General features: G+C 40.2%; 1 long non-coding RNA gene across 1 annotated transcript; it reads right to left on the minus strand.

Annotated features, from left to right (window-relative positions):
* Positions 1-17,239: 17,239 nt before the first annotated feature.
* Positions 17,240-23,950, minus strand: LOC134739976 (uncharacterized). The gene is made up of 3 exons (XR_010127137.1): positions 23,829-23,950; positions 19,502-19,616; positions 17,240-17,728 (listed from the first exon to the last, which is right to left on the minus strand). It is a non-coding gene; the product is annotated as an uncharacterized LOC134739976 (long non-coding RNA).
* Between the last annotated feature and the right edge of the window lie 442 nt (positions 23,951-24,392).

The following is a 24,392-nucleotide window of genomic DNA, read 5'->3' on the forward strand; positions in this document are numbered from 1 at the left end:
AAATAATGCCTCTGAGTCATCCATTAACCTCTGCTGATGCCACCTCCGTGTCAGCTGTCACAAGTTGATACTGTCACCTAGAATCCCTGACGGGGACATGCAAGCCTGTGCATGTTCCCTCCCCCACAGCAGTGCTGATGAACATCCCTCCCGTACAGCCCATCTGTTCTGGTTCCATGTGGCTGGGCCTGTTTCTTTCCGAACTGCTCTGAGCAGAGCAGATTTTATTTTCATTACTCTTGCCATGAAGGTCTCCAAATCCTAAGCTTCCCTTTGGTCTTTGCTGTAAACCACAACGTCTGCTGTTTGGTGATGCACTGCTTTGCCAGCTTGCCTTCAGGTCAGGCCTCTGGATTTCCACAGTCCCTGAGTGGAATTTGTCTTGGGAAACCTCCACCCACTAGGGCCACAGGGCTCAGCCCACCAGGGGAGTGTCTGCAAAGCTGAATGGGCTATTTCTCTGTCCTGTGCCTCCCTCTTCCAACCTGTCCTAGTTCTTGCTTAGCTAGACTCTCAAGGCTTATTTTGACATTCTTATCTCTGTAAGGCCCTGCCCTAAACAGACATGGCAATAAGTGCACACTGGTGGCTCACCTCTATGCAGGGCAAAGTCTTCCTCTCCATGAAGCCTGTCAATTCAGTGAGCTGAGAAGCACTAGCTAAACCAAACTTAGACCTTGTTTGCAGCCTCTGGACTTTCTCTAGCCCTCATGTCTATACAAAAGTATCAGTGTGGGGGCAGGCATAGGGCCTCCTCTGGGTTCAGAGGTTCTCAAAGCATTTCTTCCTTCTTTTTTTTTTTTTTTTTTGAGATGGAGTCTCGCTCTGTCACCCAGGCTGGAGTGCAGTGCACTGGCACGATCTTGGCTCACTGCAACCTCCGCTTCCCGGGTTCAAGCAATTCTCCTGCCTCAGCCTCCCAAGTGGCTGGGACTACAGGTGCATGCCACCATGACCGGCTAATTTTTTTTTTTTTTATTTTAGTAGAGACGGGGTTTCACCATGTTGACCAGGCTGGTCTCAAACTCCTGAGCCCAGGCAATCTGCCTGCCTCAGCCTCCCAAAGTGCTAGGATTACAGGAGTGAGCCACCATGCCCGGCCCATTTCTTCCTTCGTTTCTTTCTTTCTTTTTTCTTTTTTTTGAGACAGAGTCTCACTCACTCTGTCACCTAGGCTGGAATGTAGAGGAGCGATCCTGGCTCACTGCAACCTCTGCCTCCTGGGTTCAAGCAATTTTTCTGTCTCAGCCTTCCAAGTAGCTGGGATCACAGGCATGCACCACCACACCTGGCTAATTTTTAAAATATTTTTAGTAACGACAGGGTTTCACCATTTTAGACAGGCTGGTCTTGAACTCCTGGCCTCAAGTGATTCACCCACCTCAGCCTCCAAGAGTGCTGGGATTACAGGCTTGAGCCACTGTATCCAGCCTCTTCCTTCATTTTATTAATTGCACAGCATGTGGTATTTGGTCACCTGTTATGAGCCTGTCTCCATGCCAAGTGCTCAGGCTGTCACCCTGGTTAAGATCCCCATCTGCAGCCTACTACAGTGGGGTAGGCTACATTCCCGAAGGTAAGTTACAGTGTCAGCAAAGTGCTGCGGGCCCCTGAGCAGGAGGTTGGGAAAGCCTTTACCAAGGCAGTGATACTTGATTTGGGTCTTATGGGAGGACAGGGAGTGTAATCCAAAGTGAAAGTGCAAGGGAGGTCTAGCTAGAGGGAGGGTGGCAGGGGAGCGGGGCCTGGTGTGAAAGTCATGTGTCACACTCATGTGTGCATAGACCCCAGCAGCCCAGCAGAGAAAGTGTGAGGCCACAGGCGGGACCCCATGTGCCATGCTTAGGGGTTCAGACATTGTCCTGGAGATGATGAAGAACCCCTGAGAGTTTTAAGCAGAGTTGGGTGTGAAGATGGATCTGAGAGGCCAAGACCGAGCAGGGAGACAAGTCATGATGGTCCTGATCCGAGACGGTGTGGAAGGCGGGAACTGACTTTAAGATGGTGGAAATGCAAAGCCAGGTGATGTTTCTGGGACAGGATTGACCAAATCTAGTGACCTACTGGATATAGGGAGAGAAAATAAGGAAAGCATAGGGGATCACACCGAGGGTTTGCATTTGAGAGACTAGAGTCAGGAGGCAAGGCAGGATGAGGGCGGAGAAGGGGAATGATGCGGCTGAAATTAGACTACAGTGGTGGTGGGAATGTGGACACTGAGGAAGAGGAGGCAGTGAGCACACGAGTCTTTCACGGTGTTTGGTGTTGAAGAGAAGCAGGGATGTTTTGGAGCTTTAAAGTATTTTTCAAAAGTAGGAGAAAGAACCTGTTTGTAAGTAGAGGGAAGATACGGTAGAGAGGGAGAGATAATAGGGTGTAGAGAACTGCCATTTACTGAGTGGGTGCCGCTTGCAGGCCCAGAGCCATGCCCTTAACATGCATATCTCATTTCAGCAGCATGCCAACCCCATGGGGTAGCTCTACTTATACCCATTTTCTGAATGAAGAAACTGAGGCCGACTGATGGATTCACCCAGGGATGGGACTTGCTGAGCAGTTGAAGCAAAAGAATAGAGTGACTGGGAAGGGAAGAAAATGAAGTCAAATGAAAGCTAATAGAATGGCGTGGCGGAGTGCGGGGCTTAACGGGCTGAGGGGTGTCTATATTCCAGACATGGGATTTGGAGTCGTTCTGGCTAATGTCAAAGACCACACACAAAGACGTGGACGTCAATAGTTCATTCACATGAGATGACAGTTACCCAGGATGAACCAACTGCAAAAAGCTGTCTGTGGATGGTAACTGCAGGTGACCTGAATGCATGTGCCTCCTCCTTCTTTTTCCGCTTTCTGTCTTTTCCTTAAGCCTCTCTGAACAGTATCTTCAGAAGTGTCTGTTTCCCACAGAGCGTGGTGTGTCCAAGAAATACCCCACACTCCCATTGCCTTTGCTATTTAATGCTGTAGTTGGGAGAGGCAGTCTTGCTTTCTGCTTGCCTGTCTTTTTGGAGCACATATGAACTACAAATAGATACAGCCCACATTTTGCCTCAAAGATATATTCTTTGTTTTCTCCAAGTTGCCAAGTTGAACTCTAAGCTGATGTTTAATTTATCTGTGGTAATGAGGAACGGGGATAGCCTTGCATAATTGGAATCTGAAGATAAGCCAAAAGCTTCTTTTAGCCAAAATTCCTACATCCTTTCCCACCAACTCTTTATGCCTGTGTTGCTAACAAATGGCAAATTGACTAATCTGAGTTTCACCAGTTCTTTGTGTGGTGTACCTGATCTTTCATAATGGGTTCATACCAGAGTCCACTTCCATGGTCCTTCAAGATGTGGGTGTCTGGTTCTCAGGTAACCAACCAAAACCTTTGTACCTACCACTCATATATATTTCTGCTGAAGTTAGAAAAGCACCCCCTCAGTCTATAGCTAACCTCTGGTGAAACTGAGGAATGAATGAATTGCTAAGCCATCTATAAAAAGAATTCCTGGACAATTCATCTGATGTGAGAGACAACCCTTTGATCGGTTTCTGAGAAGATGTGTGAAGCTACTACTCTCAATTGTTCTTTCATTTACTGTTTGCTAATCAAAGCCCCAAACATATTCCAAAATGTGAGATGTTTTGGAAGATTAACCAAATCACAAGATGAAATTTACCAGAGGCTCAGTATAAAGTTGTACCCTTAGGCTTTTATTCTTAAAGCCCTCCCAAGTACAGATGTGTAGAATGGGATGATGTGACATAGAATCGCAGAGTGGGAGGAGCCCACCGTACTTCAATTCAATGTGTCCAGAAGGAAAACTAAGGTTCACAGATTTGCTTAGGGGCTTAGTCAAGGGACTATTTGTTCAGAACCAACATTCATACAAAGAGTCTCAAATTTATAAGGGGATTTATTTCAGAGAAACCTCATGGAAACCAGTTGAAAGAGGGTTAGTGGGGACTTCTGGGAAGTGAAAAGTCGCTGGTTAATTTCTCTGTTTCTATCTCTGTGGGGCCTTGCAGATTCTTTTCTTTGCTTCCGGGAGCCTTCTTCATATCTGCAGTAGATATGAGGTGATATGGTTTGGCTCTGTTTCCCCACCCAAATCTCATCTCGAATTGTAATCCCACAATCCCCACGTGTCAAGGGCGGAAACTGGTGGGAGGTGATTGGATCGTGGGGGCAGTGTGCTGTTCTCGTGATAGTGAGTTCTCACGAGATCTGCTGGTTTTATAAAGGGCTCTTCCCCTTTCGCAATTCACTCTGTCCTGCTGCCCTGTGAAGAAGGTGTCTGCTTCCTCTTCACCTTCTGCCATGATTGTCAGTTTCCTGAGGCGTTCCCAGCCATACTGAACTGTGAGTCAATGAAACCTCTTTCCTTTATAAATTACCCAGTCTCGGGTATTTCTTTAGAGCAGTGTGAGAACGGACTAACAAGAGGCTTCACTGCTCTGTCATGACCATCCCGAAAGGCAAGGTCAGCTTCCATGTCTCAATGGCCTTCCAGTGAAGCCCCTCACAGCTAACTGACCAGGGCAGGTGTCTCCTTGGTCCAGCTAAGATCAGGGCCCGGCTCCCGCCCATGCCTGTGGTAAGAGTGGGACTATCTTTTGTGGAGCTGACAAGGGCTGACTCTCTCTAAGGGTGGCTAAGGCACTACTGGCCTCTCTGGTGCCCCGGGATGGCACAGGCAGGTCAGAACCTGGCTGTCACTCCAGGCCAGCCTTCTGCCACTGACTGGAAAGATGGGCTCAAACACAACTGCAGTTAAAAGAGAGGAATTGCCCCAGAGGCGAATGCAGTCATAGGGGAAAAGGAGGTGAGAGGCCTGCTCTACTCCCCCCTGATCAGATGCTATCTGAGGGCACATGGCTGACACGTTTGAAGAAAAACCCAGAGTCAACTCAGAGCCCAGCCTGATAAAAAGTGACTGTGATGATGAAGAGATTCAAAATTATGCTGCAGAAGGAATGACTGGAGGGTCTAGGCATATTTCACCTGGAAAGAGGAAGCTTTAAAGGAGATGTGAGTCTTTTGTCCAAATGTGTAGACTGACTAAATTCTTTAAAGAGTTTTATGTTTGTGTATATCTGAAGGGTCCAGAACAAGCATCAAAGGGTAGAATTTAGAGGGAGGAAGACTTTGGATTAAAATTAGGGGCCACATATTTTCTGTGAGGGTATCTTGATATTGGCTGCCCTGTCACATTTGAGAAGGGATGGGATGATCATTTGTAATAGAAGCTGTAGAGCTGATCCGTGAACTAAGGGAGTTCTGAAGTCTATTCTAGTTTGGAATTCTATGGCCCTGCTGCAGGTGCATCTGGTTGGCTGGATTGATTGCTATCACAGGGGCAGAGGCCACTGTGTATGATCACTTGGGTCAGTGAAATCAGCAGAGGCCAAGCGGCTGCACCACTGGAGGACAGCAGGTTGCCCTGATCCTGAATCCCTTCAACGCTGGGCCTTCTCACGTCTGTTTGAGACAAGCCACTTTCAGCTGAGATGCACTAGATCCTTCAAGCCTCTCTACCACCCACAGGGTCACCATCTGCTGGAGTGGCCAGTGGGGCTGCAGGTTACCCATCAAAGCCCAAGCTATGAAATTGTCATTGAGAGGAGTGCTTTAGACATAGAGCTTATTTGGTGGCAAAGATCAGAAGCTTGTTCAAAATAGCCTGGAATTTTTAAAAGAATAAGGGAAACATGTAAAGGTATGCATTTTTAAGATTTAAAGTGGTTTTGCAGAAACTCAAGAAAAGCTGAACATCAGGAGTGAGGGGAGACAGGAGTTAAAGCCACAAGAGTTCACAAGTCTTTCTACTAGTGTGCTACTTCATGTGACTCAGCTCTTATCCTCAGGGCTGCTTATTCCCTCTCCTGTGTCTCTTCACTCAAAACCCAGGAGAGGACTGTGATTGCTAGCTAGTTGATAAATTGGCTGGTTGGACCTCTTTTTTTTTTTTTTTTTGAGATAGAGTCTCACTCTGTCATCAGGTTGGAGTGCAGTGGCGTGATCTCGGCTCACTGCAACCTCTGCCTCCCAGGTTCAAGTGATTCTTCTGTCTCAGCCTCCCAAATAGCTGGGACTACAGGCGCATGCCACCACACCCAGCTAATTTTTGTATTTTTAGTACAAATGGGGTTTCACCATGTGGCCAGGATGGTCTCCATCTCTTGACCTCATGATCTGCCTGCCTTGGCCTCCCAAACTGCTGGGATTACAGGCGTGAGCCACCGTGCCTGGCCAGCTGGTTGGATCTCTTATCCATCCCCAGACTAATAAACCCTAGCCTTCAGGGCCTGATTATCCAGGGCTGTACCTAGAGCAAGTTAAGCTAGAAAGAGAAATTGGGCTTGGCAGAAACATTGACCAAATCCTTCAATACTGAGGACAACCAAGTGTCCTGAGTAACCCAGCAGGATGTGCACCCAACCAGTCCATACTAATTTGGGGTCATTCATGCCTTTGCAGTTTTAACTCCTTTTCTCTTCCTCCACTTGCCTTTCTCTTTATATCAACAAAACCTTATTGCTCCTTATTGGTTCAGTCATCCCAAAATACATCAGTATAATGTATATAATTACTAATATACAATTGTTAGTGAGTGAATTAATTAGAATGAATAATCAAGGCTTGATGTTCAATGAGTTTATAATACCTAAACCAGAGTTTAGGTAGGTATTACATACATTATATACCTAAACTCTGGTATTATATACAGGCGCTTGACCTAGCAGGCATACGGATGTATTCTGGGATCATTGAATATCAAGCCTTGATTATTCATTCTAATTAATGCACTCATTAGTAATTGTAACGAATAATTATTAAGTGCTGAATTATGAGCATAGCTCTCTTCTAGAAAAATGGAGGAATAATCTGTGATTTATGTCCTCAGGCAGCTTGCAGTCTATCTGAGAAAACAAGACACACCCTCAAGCAGATAAATGCCATTTACAGTCATTCCTACGATCTCAGCGCTATGTGGGTTTAATCAGCCTTCTGCTAAAAGGAACCAGGTCCAAGACATTCAGCATGGCATGGTAGCTAAGCAAGATCCAGTATCTTCATTCAGCACTGACAGAGTCACTGTCTCTGAACAGTACTTAGCTACAGAAACTATGAAGCCTTCTGCAATTTATTATGCTGAGTGCATCTAATCAACATGTAGAATAAAGATGGAGCTCCAGAGAAGTTAGCACGCAATCTGGGTGACAGGTGCTGAGCAAGGACAGCTTCTTCCCAATACTCTCCATGCGACCTGCTGTTTCCAGGGAATGATATTATTATTCTTGGCATCTAGAACAGGACTCAATGTAAGATTGTCTAAGGCAGTCACTGGCTACAGTTCATGGAAGCTTCAGGACTGCACTTGGCATGAGCTCTCAGAACTATGGAAAAAAGAAGCTCTTAGGTGGAATATTTCTAGCTAAAAAATGTATAGTTTTTTTGTTGTTGTTGTTTCTGTTCCTTTCATTTTTATTTTTAGAAATAGGATTTCAAAGGGCATTTGTCCTGGTCCCTCAGGAAAGAACATTTTCTAAAGTGTTCCCATCAACAATGCCTCAGGTGTTACAGGTCCCTACTCTTGGCCATCCAGCTCTGCCACCGTGCCTGGATTCTGCATTTTCAAAGGGACCAGCTTACCAGCAGCATCCTCTTCCTGCCACCTCTTGACTCACACAGATCCCATCAATAAGCATTCACTGAGGCCTGCTCTAAGTGAGGCTCTGGGGAGAGTGCTGTGGGAGCTTCAAGAGCAATAGCAGCCCTGAGCTCCAGGAGCTTCCCCTCTGAGGTGGGGAACTGCGATGCATGGAACATCTCCAACACACAAAGCAGACTCTTGCTGGGCTTCGACCTGGACTTGCATTGATTGTATTAACTTGGGGGAGACCTGATATATTTAAAAGAAAAAAATAAGCCGGGCATGGTGGCTCACATCTGTAATCCCAGCACTTGGGGAGACTGAGGCAGGTGGATCATTTGAGGTCAGGAGTTTGAGACCAGCCTGGCCAACATGGTGAGACCCCGTCTCTACTAAAAATACAAAAATTAGCCGGGCGTGGTGGGTGCCTGTAACCCCAGCTACGTGGGAGGCTGAGGCAGGAGAATCGCTTGAACTTGAGAGATGGAGGCTGCAGTGAGCTGAGATCACGCCACTGCACTTCAGCCTGGGTGACAGAGTGAGACTCTGTCTCAAAAAATAAAAAAATAAAAAAATAAAAAAATATAGGTGATGGAACAAAAAAGTGGGCAGTGGCTATGAAGATGCAATCCAAATATTAGGTAATACTTATCACCAAAGAAATAGCAACTAAGACAACCGTGAGACAGCATCTAGTGTCTGTCAAATTGGAGGAAAAATACTAAATTGAATAATGTCAATTGTTGTTGAGGATTGAGGAAATAGCCTTCCATGAAATGTTTCTAGAAGTCTAAATGAGTGTAGACACTCTAGAGAGCAATCTGGCAGTATTTAGCAATCCCACACCTGGGCATATAACTTGGACAAACTCTGATTATAACAGACTAGGCCCAAGGATATGTTTATTGCAGTATTATTGGTGGTAGTGATGAGTTGGAGGCAATATAAGTTTCTACCACAAGGAGGGTTGATATGAGCGTTTGATGAATAGTATGCAGTTGTCAAAATAATAAAACAGATGTACACTCAGCATGGAGAGATCTGAATAAGATACTGTTGGCTGATGACAGTAAGACATGGATTGAGATATATAGTAGAGTGTCATTTATATAAATTCAAAACACATGCACAAGATGATCATGTCTCTAGTAGCTACAAAAGTGCTTGATACAGAGTAGGCCTTCAATAAATTGTTTTACTTGTTGTCAATAAAAATATATATACTAAATAAATATCTAACATTTATGTAAGTTAAGAATACATAGACATATACATATTTTAAGGGTATATACAAATGCGAAACATAATTTAAGGGCACAGCTCTTCTGGATAGTCCAAGGTTCAAATGGAGTTCCCTGGAGTGAAGTAAAATTAATTCACAAACCTCTGTTGCATCCAAGGTCAAATACTCTCACGAACACCCGCTCTCTGTTCCCTGGTTTAATACTCACTGAGTAACATTCTGAAGCCTGAGACTTTTATAGATACCCAGTTGCCAGAAAAGGCACAAAGAAGGTTTCCCCAAAAGAAAATACATGAATATTCCACTTATTTAAAAACATCTGAGCAGGTCTAAGCAATATAAATTAATATAGTAGCATCAGTGTCTTGTGAGTTAAGACGAGTGTCCTAAGATTTAGTTGCTTAACTGATTCCTCTATGTCCCTAAATCAAATGATGAAATACAGATTTAGGTTCAATTTTTTTGAAAGAATACTTCATAGGTCATTCTGTCTACTTCCTACTGCACCACATTTAGGAGGGAGGCGCATCGTGCGTGGTTGTCTCACTTTTAGTAATTCTGAGATTGGTCAGGGGGTCCAGGTGGTGTCTGACCTTATTCCATCATTACAAAAGAAGTCACCATCTACTTTTTACCTAGTGGTTTCAGTATCTTTGGATAATCACTGCCTGGATTTATCAAGGTTTGATAAATGATTTTCTAATTCTATGGTTCCTTCTATATACATTAGCTGGGATTCTTCAAAATGTAACTTACAAAACAAACAAAATCACTATCAAGACTTGACATTCCTTCTTCCTTATCAATTTTCAGAATAGTGATAAAAGTTACCAATAATTATTTCTAGTGGAGACCAATATGTTTTTCTCATCATTATATACTTTTTTTTTTGAGACAGAGTCTTGCTCCATCACCAGGCTAGAGTGCAGTGGTGTGATCTCTGCTCACTGCAACCTCCGCCTCCTGGGTTCAAGCAATTCTCCTGCCTCAGCCTCCCAAGTAGCTGGGACTACAGGTGCGTGCCACCACACCCAGCTAATTTTTGTATTTTTAGTAGAGACGGGGTTTCACCATATTGGCCAGGATGGTCTCGATCTCTTGACCTCATGACCTGCCCGCCTCAGCCTCCCAAAGTGCTGGGATTACAGGCATGAGCCACCGCGCCCGGCCCATAAATTTTTATATATTTGATGAGGTTGAATTAATTGCCATCATTATTCTCTTTTCTCTCTCTCTTTAGGATCTCTTAAACAGCTCATATTCAATAAACTGCATATGTTTAAATGGCACACTTTGTAAAGTTTGGTCATACTATACAGTCACAAAAGCATAATCGATGTAGCAAGCATATCTATTGTAATCTAAAATGCCCTTGTGCCTTTTGTAACCTCCTGCTCCTCCTCCATACTATATCCCCAGGCAACCTCTGATTTACTTTATGTTGGAATTTTCAAGAAATTTATACAAATGACATTATTTAGTATGTACTCTGTGTCTGACTGCTTTTACTCAGCATACTTATTTTGAGATTCAACATGTTGTCTGTATCAATACTTTTAATTGTCAAGTGGTATGCTATTGTATGACTATGTCACAATTGTTTAGCCATTGATGAACATTTGGGTCGTTTCCAGTTTGGGGTTACTACAAATAAAGCTGCTAAGAACATTTTTATATAAATCTTTGTGCAGACATAGATTTTATTTCTATTGGATAAATACCTACTGTGGAAAGGCTACATCAGATAGTAGGGTATATACTTAACTTTTCAAAAAAGCTGCAAATGTGTTTTCCACAGAAGTGCTGTTGCACATTTCTCCTGAGCATGAGAATTTCAATTCTTCCCCATACTCTCCAATATTTAGTATGGTCAGACCTTATAATTTTATCCATTTTAATAGGAGTATATTATGGTTTGAATGTGTCCCCTCCAAAATTCAGGTGTTGACATTTAATGGCCAATGTGATAGTATCAAGAGATAGGACATTTAAGAGGTGATTAGGTCCTGAGGGCTCCTCACTCATGAATGGGATTAAGAGATTTCGTGCAGCTTTTGGATCCCTTGCCCTTTCACCTTTCACCATGTGAGGACACAGTGTTCCTCCCCTCCAGAGGATGCCACAACTGGGCGCCATCTGGGACGCAGAGGGCAGTCCTCAATAGACAAAGGAACCTGCCAGCATCTTGATCTTGGACCTTGCAGCCTCCAGAAACTATGAGAAATACATTTCTGTTCTTTGATAAATTACCCAGTCTTCTGTATTTTGTTATGGCAGCACAAAAAGAACTGTGACACTGTGTACATGTACTTAATCGTGGTTTTACAATAGTCTCCCTTTCTCTGCTGTTTCACTTTTTTGTTGTTCGTTTGATTATTTTGAGATGGAGTCTCGTTCTTGTCGCCCAGTCTGGAGTGCAATGGCGTGATCCCGGCTCACCGCAACCTGTCCTCCTGGGTTCAAGCAATTCTTCTGCCTCAGCCTCTTAAGTAGCTGGGCTTACAGACAGGTACCACCACACCCTGCCAATTTTTGTATTTTAATAGACAGGCTGTTAGGCAGGCTGGTCTTGAACTCCTAACCTTAGGTGATCCGCCCGCCTTGGCCTCCCAAAGTGCTGGGACTACAGGCATGAGCCACCTCGCCCAGCATCCTGATTCACTTTCTGCAGTTTCAGTTACCCACAGTCAACCATGGGCCAAAAAATAGGTGAGTACAGTACAAAAAGATATTTTGAGAAAGAAAGAAAGACCACGTTCACCTAACTTTTATTATAGTATATTGTTATAATTATATTTATTATAATAATATTTTATTATATAATATTTTATTATTAGTTGTTGGTAATCTCTTACTGTGCCTAATTTATAAATTAAACTTTATCATAGGTGTGTATGTATAGGGAAATCACAGTATACATAGGGTTTGGTACTATCTGCTGTTTCAGGCATCCATTGGAGGTCTCAGAACATATTCCCCCCTAGATAAAGGACGGCCATTGTAATTTGCATTTCCCTAATAACCAATGTTACTAGACATTTTTTCATGTGCTTATTTCCCATCTGTATGTCTTCTTTGGAAAAGTGTCCCAATCTTTTGTCTATTTTTACATTGTGTGGGTTTTTAAAAATTATTGAGTTTTGAGAGTTCTTTATCCAGTATATGCTTTGCAAATATTTTCTTCCAATCTGAGGCTTACCTTTTTACTTCCTTAACAGTCTCTTATGAAGAGCAGAGAATTTCTAATTTTGATGAAGTTCAGTTTATCAATTTATTTTTCTTTCATAAATTGTGTTTTTGGTGCTGTATCTAAGAAATCTTTGCCTAAACCAAAGTTACAGAGATTTCTTTTCCTATATTTTCTTATAGAATATTTATAGTTTTAGGTTTTACATTTAGGTATATGATCCACTTTAATTTTTTATATAGCATAAAATAGGAATCAAAGCTCCTTTTATTTGCATATGTATATCCAATTGTTCCAGCACCATTTGTTGAAAACACTATCCTTTCACTACCAAATTGCCTTGCAAAAAATGTTTGCAATTTTTAAAATATATGAAAAATTAACTTAAAGTGGATCAACCTTAGTTGACAATCAGTAGTCTAAGTATGTGTGTGTCTATTTCAGGGCTGTTAATCTATCTTTATGTCACAAATACACTGGGTTGATTATTGTAGCTTTATAATAAGTCTTGAAACTAGGTAGCATTAGTCTTACCATTTTGTTCTTCTCACTCAAAGTTGTTTTGGCTATAGGTTCTTTGCATTTCCATATAGAGCCTAGAATCAACTTGTCAATTTCCACAGAAGAACCCCCTCGGGTTTTGATTGGAAGGATATTGAATCTGTAGATCAATTTGAGGGACATTGACATCGCAATTTTGAATCCTCTGACCCATGAGCGTAGTACATCTCTCCATTATTCAGGTCTTTAAAAAATTCTCTCACAATGTTCTATAGTTTTCAGTGTTTAGAGCTTGCACATCTTTTGTCAGACAAGGACTTCATATTGTTGATGCAACTGTAAGTGGTATTTTTTGAAATTTAAATTTCTGTTTGTTGATAGTGTATGGAAGTACAATTGATTATTGTATATCGATCTTATATCATTGCAGTAGCCTTTTGGTAGAATCCACCCTATTTTCCACATAGACAATCATGTCATGAAGAATAAAGACGGTTTTACTTCTTTCCTTCAAATCTGGATTCCTTTTATTTCTTTTTCTCCCCTGGCTGCACTGGCAAGGATTTCTAGTAAAATGTTTAATAGAAGTGGTAGAACAAACATTCCCAACTTGTTCCTGTTAAGTATGATGTTAGTTGTAGATTTTTCTTAGGTGATTTTTGTCGGATCGGGAACATTTTCCTCTGTTTATACTTTGTTGAGATGTTGGAATAATCAGGAATAGACGTTTGATTTTATCGTATTTTTTCCTGTTTATATCAAGATGATAATATGGTTTTCATTTTTAATTAATATGACAAATGACATTAATTTTCCAATATGAAACCAACCCTCCTTTCCTGGAATAAACTCCATATGAAACTCACATATTATCTTTTTTACATATTGTTAGATTTGATTTGCTAAAATTTGCTTAGAAATTTTGCACCTTTGCTCATGAGGGATATTAATATGTAGATTTTCTTTTTCATCTTTTCCTGGTTTTGGTATCAGTAATGCTTGTCTCATAAGAAGTTGAAAAACAAGAAGACCGGGCACATTGGCTCACACTTGTAATTCCAGCACTTTGGGAGGTCGACGTGGGCAGATCACTTGAGGTCAGGAGTTTGAGACCAGCCTGGCCAACATGGTGAAACCCTGTCTCTAATAAAAATGCAAAAATTAGCCGGGTGTGGTGGCACATGCCTGTAATCCCAGCTACTGGGGAGTCTGAGGCAGGAGAATCATTCAAACCTGGGAGGCAGAGGTTGCAGTGAGCCGAGATCATGCTGCTGGACTCCAGCCTGGATGACAGAGTGACACTGTCTCAAAAAAAAACGAAAAGATAAGTTGAAAAACATTTCTTCCTCTTGAATTTTCTAAGAGTTTTGTAAAATTGATATTTCTTCCTTAAATGTTTAATAGTGCATGTCTGCTGGCGATTAATTCTTTCAGCTTTCATATGTTTGAAAGTAGTTTTTATTTTTACCTTATTTTTGAAAGATATTTTACTAGGTATAGAATAGTAGGTTTACAGAGTTTTTCTTTCACTTAGTGCCCAGTGCTTTTTTTAGATGTTGCACCATTGTCTTTTCACTTGCATTGTTTCCTATGAGAAGTCTGCTATCACCTTTACATGTATTCCTCATAGATAAATGTACTGCTTTGAAAATTTTCTCCTATCACTGGCTTTGAGTATTTTTATTATGATGTATCTTGGTATAGTTTTCTTCATAATTTTTGTGCTCGAGATTCATTGAACTTTTTGGATTGTAGTTTTACAGTTTTCATCAAATCAGGGGAAAATTTTTGACCATTATTCATCAGATATTTTTCTATTTCCCCCCTTCTTTAGGATCCCCTATTATATTAAAACTTGAAGTTGTGCCACAGCTTACTGATGCTTTTTTCATGTTTTAAAATTATTTTTTCTATATTTTTTATTTTGGATTTTTTTATTGCTTATGTCTTCAAGTTCATTAATCTTTTAAAAAATGTCAAATCTACTGTTAATCCCCTCATCCCATTCAGTGTATTTTTCATCTCACACATTGTAGTTTTCATCTCTAGAAGTCTAATTTTAGAAAAATATGTTCCATGTCTTTCTTAACTTTTTGAACATACCAAATACAGTTATGAAAATTGCTTCAAGGTCCTTGTTTGCTTATTCTAGGATCTGTCAGTCCTGGGTTGGTCATTAAGTGTCATTTCTTACTAAGAAGACCAGGTCTCCTTGGAAAAATGAATAATTACATATTTGGGACAAGAAATGTCCAAGATGATCCTGGGGCATCTTTCAGTGTCAGAAAAAAGGAAGTCATCAAAGACCTTTTGCTACTGAGTTTTCATTTTTGCCAGGCCTTTTCTCTTAAGAGATAAAACTCTCTCTTAAGAGAGAGTTCATGCTAATATTTCCAATTCAAGTTTAACATTATATGGCCTCTGTTTGAATTCTTTGATTTTATACTCATACCTCTTTTCCTGTGCTGTATAAATAGATATGCATATAAGAATATGTGGAGTGAAATAGCATGATGTCTAGGATTCAATGTAAAAACTTCAGCAAAGATAAAAATACAAACAAAAAAGATAAAATGTTGCAAGATTTTGGTAATGAATCTAGGTGACAGGTATTTGGAGGTGTCATATAGTATTCTATGTGAGTGCTTGAAATTTTTTAATTTAATTTTTAAAAAAGAGAGATAGAGAGAGATTGAGAGAGGCAGCTCCTCTTGACTAATAAGATTGGCAACTTCATACTTTCTCACTCCCCTTTCCCCACCCAGGCTGTTGCAACATTGGCTTGTGCTTACATTTTGGTGTTCAGATCCATCTTCATTTTTTACCCTAGGGATATTTCTTACTTTCTTGGAATTCAAATAATGAATTTAAAAGAATATTACAGGTTTTTAACATTTCTAGATGTTTTGTAGTAGGAAATATTTTAGGTAATCTAATCCACACTATTTTGGGAAATGGAGGTTTTTAGCTGTGCTTTTAAAATAGATTTAATTGTTTCTTAATATACAAGATGCAGTCTATAAAGTAGCCATCTCTTTATCAAATATCATCTTACAAATACATATTATTGGTGCCCAAAAAGTATAAATGAATGAAAGTAATCCTTATCCTCACTCTTAGAAACAACATAATTCAAAGTGTGTTTCCTACCTTCCATGTGTTGTTATAATAATTTGTGTATATAGAGGCTAACATAGTAATGTTTTCAATGGGTGGGAGCATTACAAAGCTTTTTGTTTGAATTTTGCCTACAGAGCAGTGGGTGTACAGCACTTAGCCAAGTAATGAAAAACATCATCTTAAACTGCACAGAGGCCAACAGGTTACAAAGCATTATCTCATTTAATCTTCACAGTGACCTTACAGCACAGCAGGTATTGTCATTCTACATTCACAGATGGAGAGACTGAAGCCCAGGAGGTGAAGCAATACAGCATGACTCACACACTGAATGCCAGTGCCAGGACTTGAGCCTCAAGGTTACGCCACCCCACAGCATTTGTCCTCCAAAAGGCCAGGCTATCTTCTCACAATGGCTGTCCGTGTGTTCATTTTCAAAACCTAAACTAGCTAAGTCTTAAAAGATGAAAACAAAAAAAAAATTAACTGAGAAGAAAGGCACCCACAGCTTCAAAATCCAAAGAAGAAAGTAGACCCTTTTGTTTTAGATCAAGGGAAACCAAAAAACAAAAAACAAAAGTGGTAAGACAGAATAATCCCTGAAGGAAAACAGTGACCCTTCTCCAGGTTTAGGAAGATGGTCAAACCCGCATGCCCCTCCGTGCTTCTAGGAAAACGTACTACACATATTCTTCAGGCAGACGCGAACGCTCCGAAGGGGCGCCCCTCTGCAGCTGGCTGACCAGCCCTCCTCTGCTCTGTCGTTTTCATCCAAACATTTAGATCTGTGGCTGGGTAGATATTAGTGGCTGGGTCAAAAAGACAGTTCTGGTATGAAATATTTATACTTAATTGGCCTCTGTGTCTGTCTGTGTAGTTTTGCCAAGCATTTTAATAGTTTTCCTTGAGTATTCTTTACTCTTTTTTGGAAAGAATGCTATTCAGGGTAAGAATGGAGGGGAGTAGGGGACACAGCACAAAAGGTTGCCTCCTCTGAAGGCTTTGGGCACTCTTCCCAAAACAGATGCAGAAGGGAACACTGGCCTCTGCCTTGAAAATAATGTGGGATATTTATCTTGAAGTTCACCATTGTTATTCTTTGCTTCTTAGCCTTTCTGATTTGAATTCCAGTTTAGTCTTGATTTTGTAGAATAATCAAAGTAATGAATTGGAGGAAAATTATAATTTCTAGTATACAATAGCATGAGATAGAGAGAGTGTAACTTTTCATTTGCAATTTAATTTTTATTGTATTTTATTTATTTACTTATTTATTTGTAGAGACAGTCTTGTTCTGTTGCCCAGGCTGGGGTGCAAGTGGCACAATGATAGCTCACTGCAGCCTTGACCTCCTGGGCTCAATCAATGCCCCTGCCTCAACCTCCTGAGTAGCCAGGACTGGAGGCTCATACCACCATGCCCAGCTAAGACAGGGTCTTGCTCTGTTGCCCAAAGTGGTCTCAAACTTCTGGCCTCAAACGGTCCTCCTGCCTTGGCCTCTCAGAGTGTTGGGATTACAGGCGTGAGCCACTGCACTTGGTCTGCAATTTAACTTTTAAATAAGGCATTTATTTGAATAATTCTTATCCAGTATTTTAAAAGTATATTTTTATCATTAAATGGTAGTATATACATTTGTCATTAAAAAGTACAAAGTATTAAAAAATATAAAGGGAACAAAAATCACCCACAATTCTACCATGCTGAAAAAGAGGTTATTAAGTGTATCCTTTTGCAATGTTTTCTATACATTTCAATTTCTCTTAAAAATTTGAATTTTATTATATATATAGTATTTTTATACCTTGTTTTTGTGAAAATTATATAGCAAGTGTTTCTCTGTTATTGCCATTCTTGTAAACATAGTTTTTAACAATCTTCATGTTATTCCAAAGTATAGATGGTCACAATTTATTGGGCGAGTCCACCATTATTTAATTTTTTTCATTTTGGTGTATTAACAAAACTATCATGTGCATTCTGTAGTTATATCTTTGTCTGAATCTTTGATTATGTCTCTACCACACTTTCCTAGAAGAGAAATTACAGAAACAAAGGATCAGCACAATTTATGGTTCTCATTAAATATTTTAATTTTTTTTTCCAAAAACGAACTCCCAAGTTACACTCCCACAAGTTGTGGATGGGAGGGCTGGATTTCCTGAACCCTTCCCAGCGTTGCTCGAGTTTCTTGGTTTAACCCTTGCCTCCTCAGCCGGAGAAGAGAAGCCCCAGAGCTCTGTAGGCTCCAGGTAAGGTTGACCCTCCCTGGCGTCCACCCCTCTCTCACAGGGTTGATGCAGGGCAGTGCTCCGTGTGTTTCTCGGTGTGTTTCTTCCACACGTCCATGAGCAGGAGCAAGGAGGAATGGCAGAGATCTGAGTGCTTCTGGAAAGGTCCTCATAACTCCCCCTTCCCAGCACCCCAAACCTCTGGCGAACAATCCATCACTGCAGTCTGCCTTATTGACCCACAGAACCACTCCCAACTCACCCTTCACCACAAACTCCCAGGTTATCTCACCTCACCCAGGCACATTCCCACACAAGTCATCCGACCTGGAGGCACCGTCTACTCCTCCCCACTTTTGAAGACTTCCAGTCAGTCATCAGCTAAATCCCCTACATCCTCAACCTCCTACTTGGTTGCTCCTGTCAACTTCTTGCTCTAATTAGAATTTGGCTCTCCCCTGATGACACCATGTTCCCTGCAGCGTTTTAACATCGTAGCTCATTTTTCTCCACATATCTTGAATGACTTGATCTGGAGTGGTGGATGTATGCTTCCTCTTCCCCATCGATGCTTCCAGACCATTCTCCCTCCACCCTCTCTAAATGCCCCTAACTTTGAAACTCCTGTTGCAGAACATGAGCTATCTCTCCTGGCTTCAATCATCTACTTCTTCCTGTGACACCTCTCTTCATTTATTAAGGATTCCAGTGTATGGCTCATGTTCCCTGTCTCTAACACAACTCATGTCATAATTCTTGGTGACATCAATACCCACATAGAGTCTTCACTTGTTCCCTCTCTGGACTCCCAGTTCCATGCCCTCTTCTCCAATGCTGTTGCTCTCCACCCCACCACTGACTCCACCCCACACAGCTACCTACTCGCAGGGTTCCACCCTTGGTGTTATCATTCCCAGTAGTTGCATCTCCTCCATAATCTCAACGTCAAGCCTCCCATTCTCCAGCCACACTACCTCTTCTCTTTTTAACTCACTCCCCAGTACTCCAACCATTCTTTGTCTCCAGTAGGATGATCCCCAACAATCCATTGTTTCTACCCTGCCCCAAACCTTGGAGTCACTCTTGATTCTTCTCTGCTATGCTCTATAAATCTATTTGGCTCTCCTTTGTATATACAGATGAACTGACCACTTCTTAGCACCTCCACGATTGACACCCCATCTTTGTCACCACCTCTCTGCCTGGGTGACTACAGTGGTGGTCCCCTCCCTGCCCTCCAAGTGCCTACGCTTGCCCCTACAGTCTGTTCCCAACACAGCGGCCAGAGAGACCATCTTGCAATGTAAGTTAGATCATGTCTCACCTCTGCTCAAAACCCCTAAGTGGATTCTCATTCAGAGTAAAAGCCAAAGTTGTTTCTGTTCATTTGTTTTTAATTAACGGACTTAATTTCTTAGAGCAGAACACTAAAGTTTTTGCAGTGCGTACAAGGCCCTGTGGGATGATTCCTCCCCATCCATCCACTCCTCCAGCCTCACCTTCTACCTGTCTACACCTTGCTCACTCCCCTGCAGCCTCATCCCATCCTGGATATTCCTTGAAGACATCAAACCTGATCCTGCCTGGGGTCTTTGCTTGTTCCTCTACTTGGAATCTTCAGCCCTCCATCTTTCACTTCCTCAGGTCTCTGCTCAAATGCCATCTTATGAGAGATGCCTTCAAAAACCCTCCATAAAAGGTAGCAACCATCACCGCCAGCCCCACATCCCTATCTCCCAACCGCCAGCCCCATATCCCTGTCTCTCTTACTCTGCTTGCCTGTTTCCTTTCTTTTTTTCTTTCCTTTCTTTCTTTCCTTCTCTCTTTCCTTTTTCTTTTTCCTTCCCTCCCTCCTTCCCTTTCTTTTTCTCTCTTTTGTCTTTCTTTCTCTTTCCTTCCTTTTTTCTTTCTTCCTATCTTTTCTTTTTTTTCTCCTTCCTTCCCTCCCTTCTTCCTTCCTTTCCTTTTTCCTTTCTTCTCTTTCTTTCTCCTTCCATCCTTCCTTCCTCTCTCTTTCTTCTCTTTCTTTTCTCTCTCTCTCGCTCTCTTCCTTTTTCTTTCTTGCTTCTTTCCTTAATAGACTGTTTTTAGAACAGTTTTAGGTTTATGGCAAAACTGAGGGGAAAGTATAGAATTCCCATATGCCCCCACAGACTCACAGCCTCCCCCACTGTCAACATCCCACACTCGAGTGGTATATTTGTTACAATCCATGAACTTATGCTCCTGCTTCCAACCCCATAATAATTATCACCACCTGCCACACTAAATATGTATCCAATAATTTGTTTATTGTCTATTATGTTCCTCTCCAGAATGTAAGCTCCCTGAGGGGTGGGAGCATAGCTGATTTCTTTTTCTATGGAATCCCCAGGCATGCCTGATGTAATAGCCACTCAAAAATATATTTGTTGAGTAAGTGAAGGAAAAATGTGATAGGCAAACCAAAAAGTTTGGCATTTTGCTGTTTTAATTTGCATTTCTTTGGTTATTAATCATCTCAAACATCTTTTCATGTGTTTGTTGGCCATTTGTATTTTTTTTGCAAATTGTCCATTTGCTTTTACCCATTTTCCCCAGGAATGTTAGTGTTTTCCTTATTAACCGTTAAGTGCTTAACCTGTTAAAAATATTAATTTTCAGTGTCATATTTGTTAAAAATATTTTGCCAGTTTGTTTTTTGACCTTAATTTTGTTTATGCTCTTTATGTATTTTACTTACAGAAGTTTTAAATGTTTGGCAGCGAAGTATGCCAGTGTTTTAATATATGCTTTATTTCCCATTATGTTTGTATTTAGAATGCCCTTTCTCAACCCAATGGCAGTTAACTTTTCACTGGCATTTTCTTCTAATTCATCCACTCAATAAATATTAAGCACTGTTGGAACCAGGTTTTATTCCACGGGCTGGGAATAAAACAGTGAGCAAACTGTTTTAAAAAAGAGCTTGCTCTCACAGAGCGCATACTCTCATATTTTATTACTCAATGTTTATGTTTAACACTTACCTTTCGCTAGTAGTTTTATAATTATAAAGTATGGCATAAGAACCTAAGTTTATGCTTTTTCCTTTTTTTAAAGTAATCTTTTATTGAAATGTAACATTTATACAGAAAAGTGCCCAAATCATAAGCAGACATCTCATTGGATTTACTGAGCACACCCAGGTATCCACCACCCAAGGGAAGCAACGAAGGTGACCTCACCCAGCATCTACCCTGTGTCCCTATCTTGGACATTGATTCTGCTCCAGAGGTCACAATCTCATGGCGCCAATTGCCATAGATTCGTTTTGCTTGGTCTTAAACTTTATATAAATGGCAACTTGCAAAAAGTGGAAACTTTAGTTACTGGATTCTTTTGCTGGCCTTATGCTTGTAAGATGCATCCACAATGTTAAGATACATTTCTTGCAATAATTTTGTAGAATTTACATCTTTACAATGTTCAACATTCCCATTCAGAATCATGATATAGATCTTCATTTAATCAAATCTGTGTATGTGTTAGAAAATTCAAAGAGTGTATTTTTATAGTATTGTAACTTGGTAATTTATGGCTTTAGTTGCTATTGAGAGTAAATTTTCCAGCATATTTTTAAACTGGTTCTTGCTGATAAAATATCCGGTGATTAAAATATATGTATATAGTTGTCATTTTACATATAAAATATTTTAATCAGCTTGTCTTTGACTGGTAAAGTGAGCACATTTCCATGTGTTTATTGACCACATTAATTTTTACCTTTTAATTGCTGCTACTGCTGCTTCTGCTGCTTCTTGTTCTTCCTAGTTATTCTTGTTAATTTTAACAATTCTTTATATTTTAAGGATATCTTTGGAATATGTTGTGGAAGTATTTTCCCAGTTTATCTTTTCTCTTAACTTGTTGATATTTTTTGACGTATATTTAAAATATGTGCAGAGGCAAATCAATCATTTGTTTATTTTGTGGTACCTTCTTTGCATTTATTTTTAGAACACTTTTTATTAAATGACTTATCTTCCCTTCCTTTTTTTGAGGTAATGTCTCTATTGTATACTACATATATTTGTATCTATTTCTGGACTTTATATTTTATCCCATTGATATGGCTAGGTATAGAATTGTACAATTTAAATTATTATAGCTCTATAAAGCATTTTGATTTTTTTCAGCTTAAGTCATTTTTCCTTATTCTGCTTTTCCAAACAATTTTGGTTGTTCTCATTTTTTCTTGCAAATAAAATATATGTATCATTTCACTGAATTCCAAAAAAAAAAAAATCTCTTCAGATTTTGAATTGGAATTGCATTAAATGTGTAAATTTTCTCCAAAAAGTTTACATCTTCCCATTATTTGTCCTCCTATCCAGGAAATTATACATCTTTTTATTTGTTCAAATATTCTTTTCTGCCCCTCATTAAATTTTTAACTTTTCTTTGGGTGAGCTTTTCTTGTTAGGTTTATTTGTATGAATTTTATATTGTTTTGTTATTTTAAATTTAAATATTCTTTTAAATGTATTGTTAGTTGGTTATTAGTGGTGTATAGGAAAAGTATTTCTTATATTGCTATAATAATGATAGCTAAACTTTATAGAGTGAAACAAGGAAAGACAGTGTAACACAGGTGGTTAGGAGAAAGAGTTTTGGAGTCAGATTACCTGGATTCAAATGCCAGTTCTATTACTAGGTGTATGATATTGGGCTTTGGTGTCCTCATTTGTACAACGGGGGTGATACAATACTTGCTTCATAGGATGCATATAAAGTGATTAGGTTATACTCAAGTTTCTTTGGACAGACTAATCATATAACTTACAAGTAATAATTTTATCCTTTTTGATGTTTTTACTGTTTTTCTGTGTGTCTTATAATGGGAATTTCTAGGAAAATATTTACCAATATTTGTGGTAATTAACATCGTGAACTGTTTCCTGATTTTAATGAGAACATCTTTATTATTTCATTGTTAACTATGATGGTGGGTATTTGTTAATTAATAGGTCTTATTGGGAATGAATGTTGAATTTTACCAAATGCCTTTTTAGTATTTATTGCGATGATCATTTTTCCTTTCTCAAACCTTTCTGTGTGATACATTGTATTATTAGTTTTCTCACATTGATCCATCTTTGCATTTTAGTAATCAAATATCCTTGGTATGATATAGTCCTCTTCTAATGTATTGCTGGATTTGATTTGCTAAAACGTTTTAAAGCTTTTTCTCCATACTTGTAAGCTATATTGGTGTCAGTTGCCTCCTTTGTCCTAGGTTCATCAGGCTTGTTAACAAGATTACAAGTTTATAAGTTAATTTGGAATTTATAAGTAGATTTGGAAAGATTTACGTATATTGCTGTGTTCTGCAATATATTTGTTTAGAATGGGAATTAACTTTTTGTTGAAGGTTTGAAAAAGCTCACCCATAAACAAACTACACACCCATCTGAGCCGCCTGACTTTATTGAATGCAGCCTTTGACAACTTATTTAATATCTTCTACACTTACTGATTTATCAGGGAATCTACTTATTGAGTTAATTTATGTTTTCCTAGAAAATTCAACTTTACGCTGTCTACAAGAGGCATACTAACTCATAAAAATTAAAAGACTGACCCAGAAAACACAGCAAAAAGAAAAATATCACGAAATGATTGTCAGTCCAATTAAAATTCAAGACTGGAAGAATTCGTGGGTCACAGAAGGTAATATTTTGTTGACAAAGGATATGATCTTCCATCATACATATTAAGCCCTTAATAATGTAGCCAGGTCATATATAAAGGAAAACTTGTTCAAAGTGTAAGGGATTAATTGACAGGAAAAAAAAAGCGATGGGAAACTTTAAAACATTTAACTCATTTCTTAACAGATCAAGTGGCAAAATATAAACGTGGATAAGGAGACTGAATACCTTTCTTATGTCTTCAGCAGGCAGGCTCGGCTGGCCTACTTTAGCCTAAATCCCGGGATCCAGCAAGCATTCATCTCACATAGCTCGGGTTTTACTGAGCTGGTTCCTCTGCCTGCTTCTCTTGACTTGTTGACCCGTGGAGTACACGAGAACTACAACCCCCAGCATGCACTGCGGTCAGTGGCTTCCTCTGGGGCTTCCCATCCAGAATCCTTTATTCCCACCAGTCACCACTCTACCCTCTCCCCGAAGCAATTTCCAGCCATCTATCTGGGAACTGTAATCTTTCCACGTCAGGGAAAAAGATGGTATAGAAGGTTGGATGGGTAGTATTCAGACTCCCTCAGAAAACAAAGCGCACTCATACAGGCCCAGAAACCCCGTTTACTGACCGGGACCTCCTGTGGGTCTCAGAGTCAGAGGGCCAAGAGGGAATAGGAGACAAAACCAATGTCTTCCTACCTTTTCAGGAGGTCACCTGGCTCAGTGAGTTTCAGCAGATGAGAGAGAGTATGATCTTCTTTCTCTCTTTTTAAAAATCCAACTCCACCTCCTTTATTTTGA

This window comes from Pongo pygmaeus, chromosome 1, assembly GCF_028885625.2.
Source record: "Pongo pygmaeus isolate AG05252 chromosome 1, NHGRI_mPonPyg2-v2.0_pri, whole genome shotgun sequence".
NCBI classification, from domain to species: domain Eukaryota; kingdom Metazoa; phylum Chordata; class Mammalia; order Primates; family Hominidae; genus Pongo; species Pongo pygmaeus.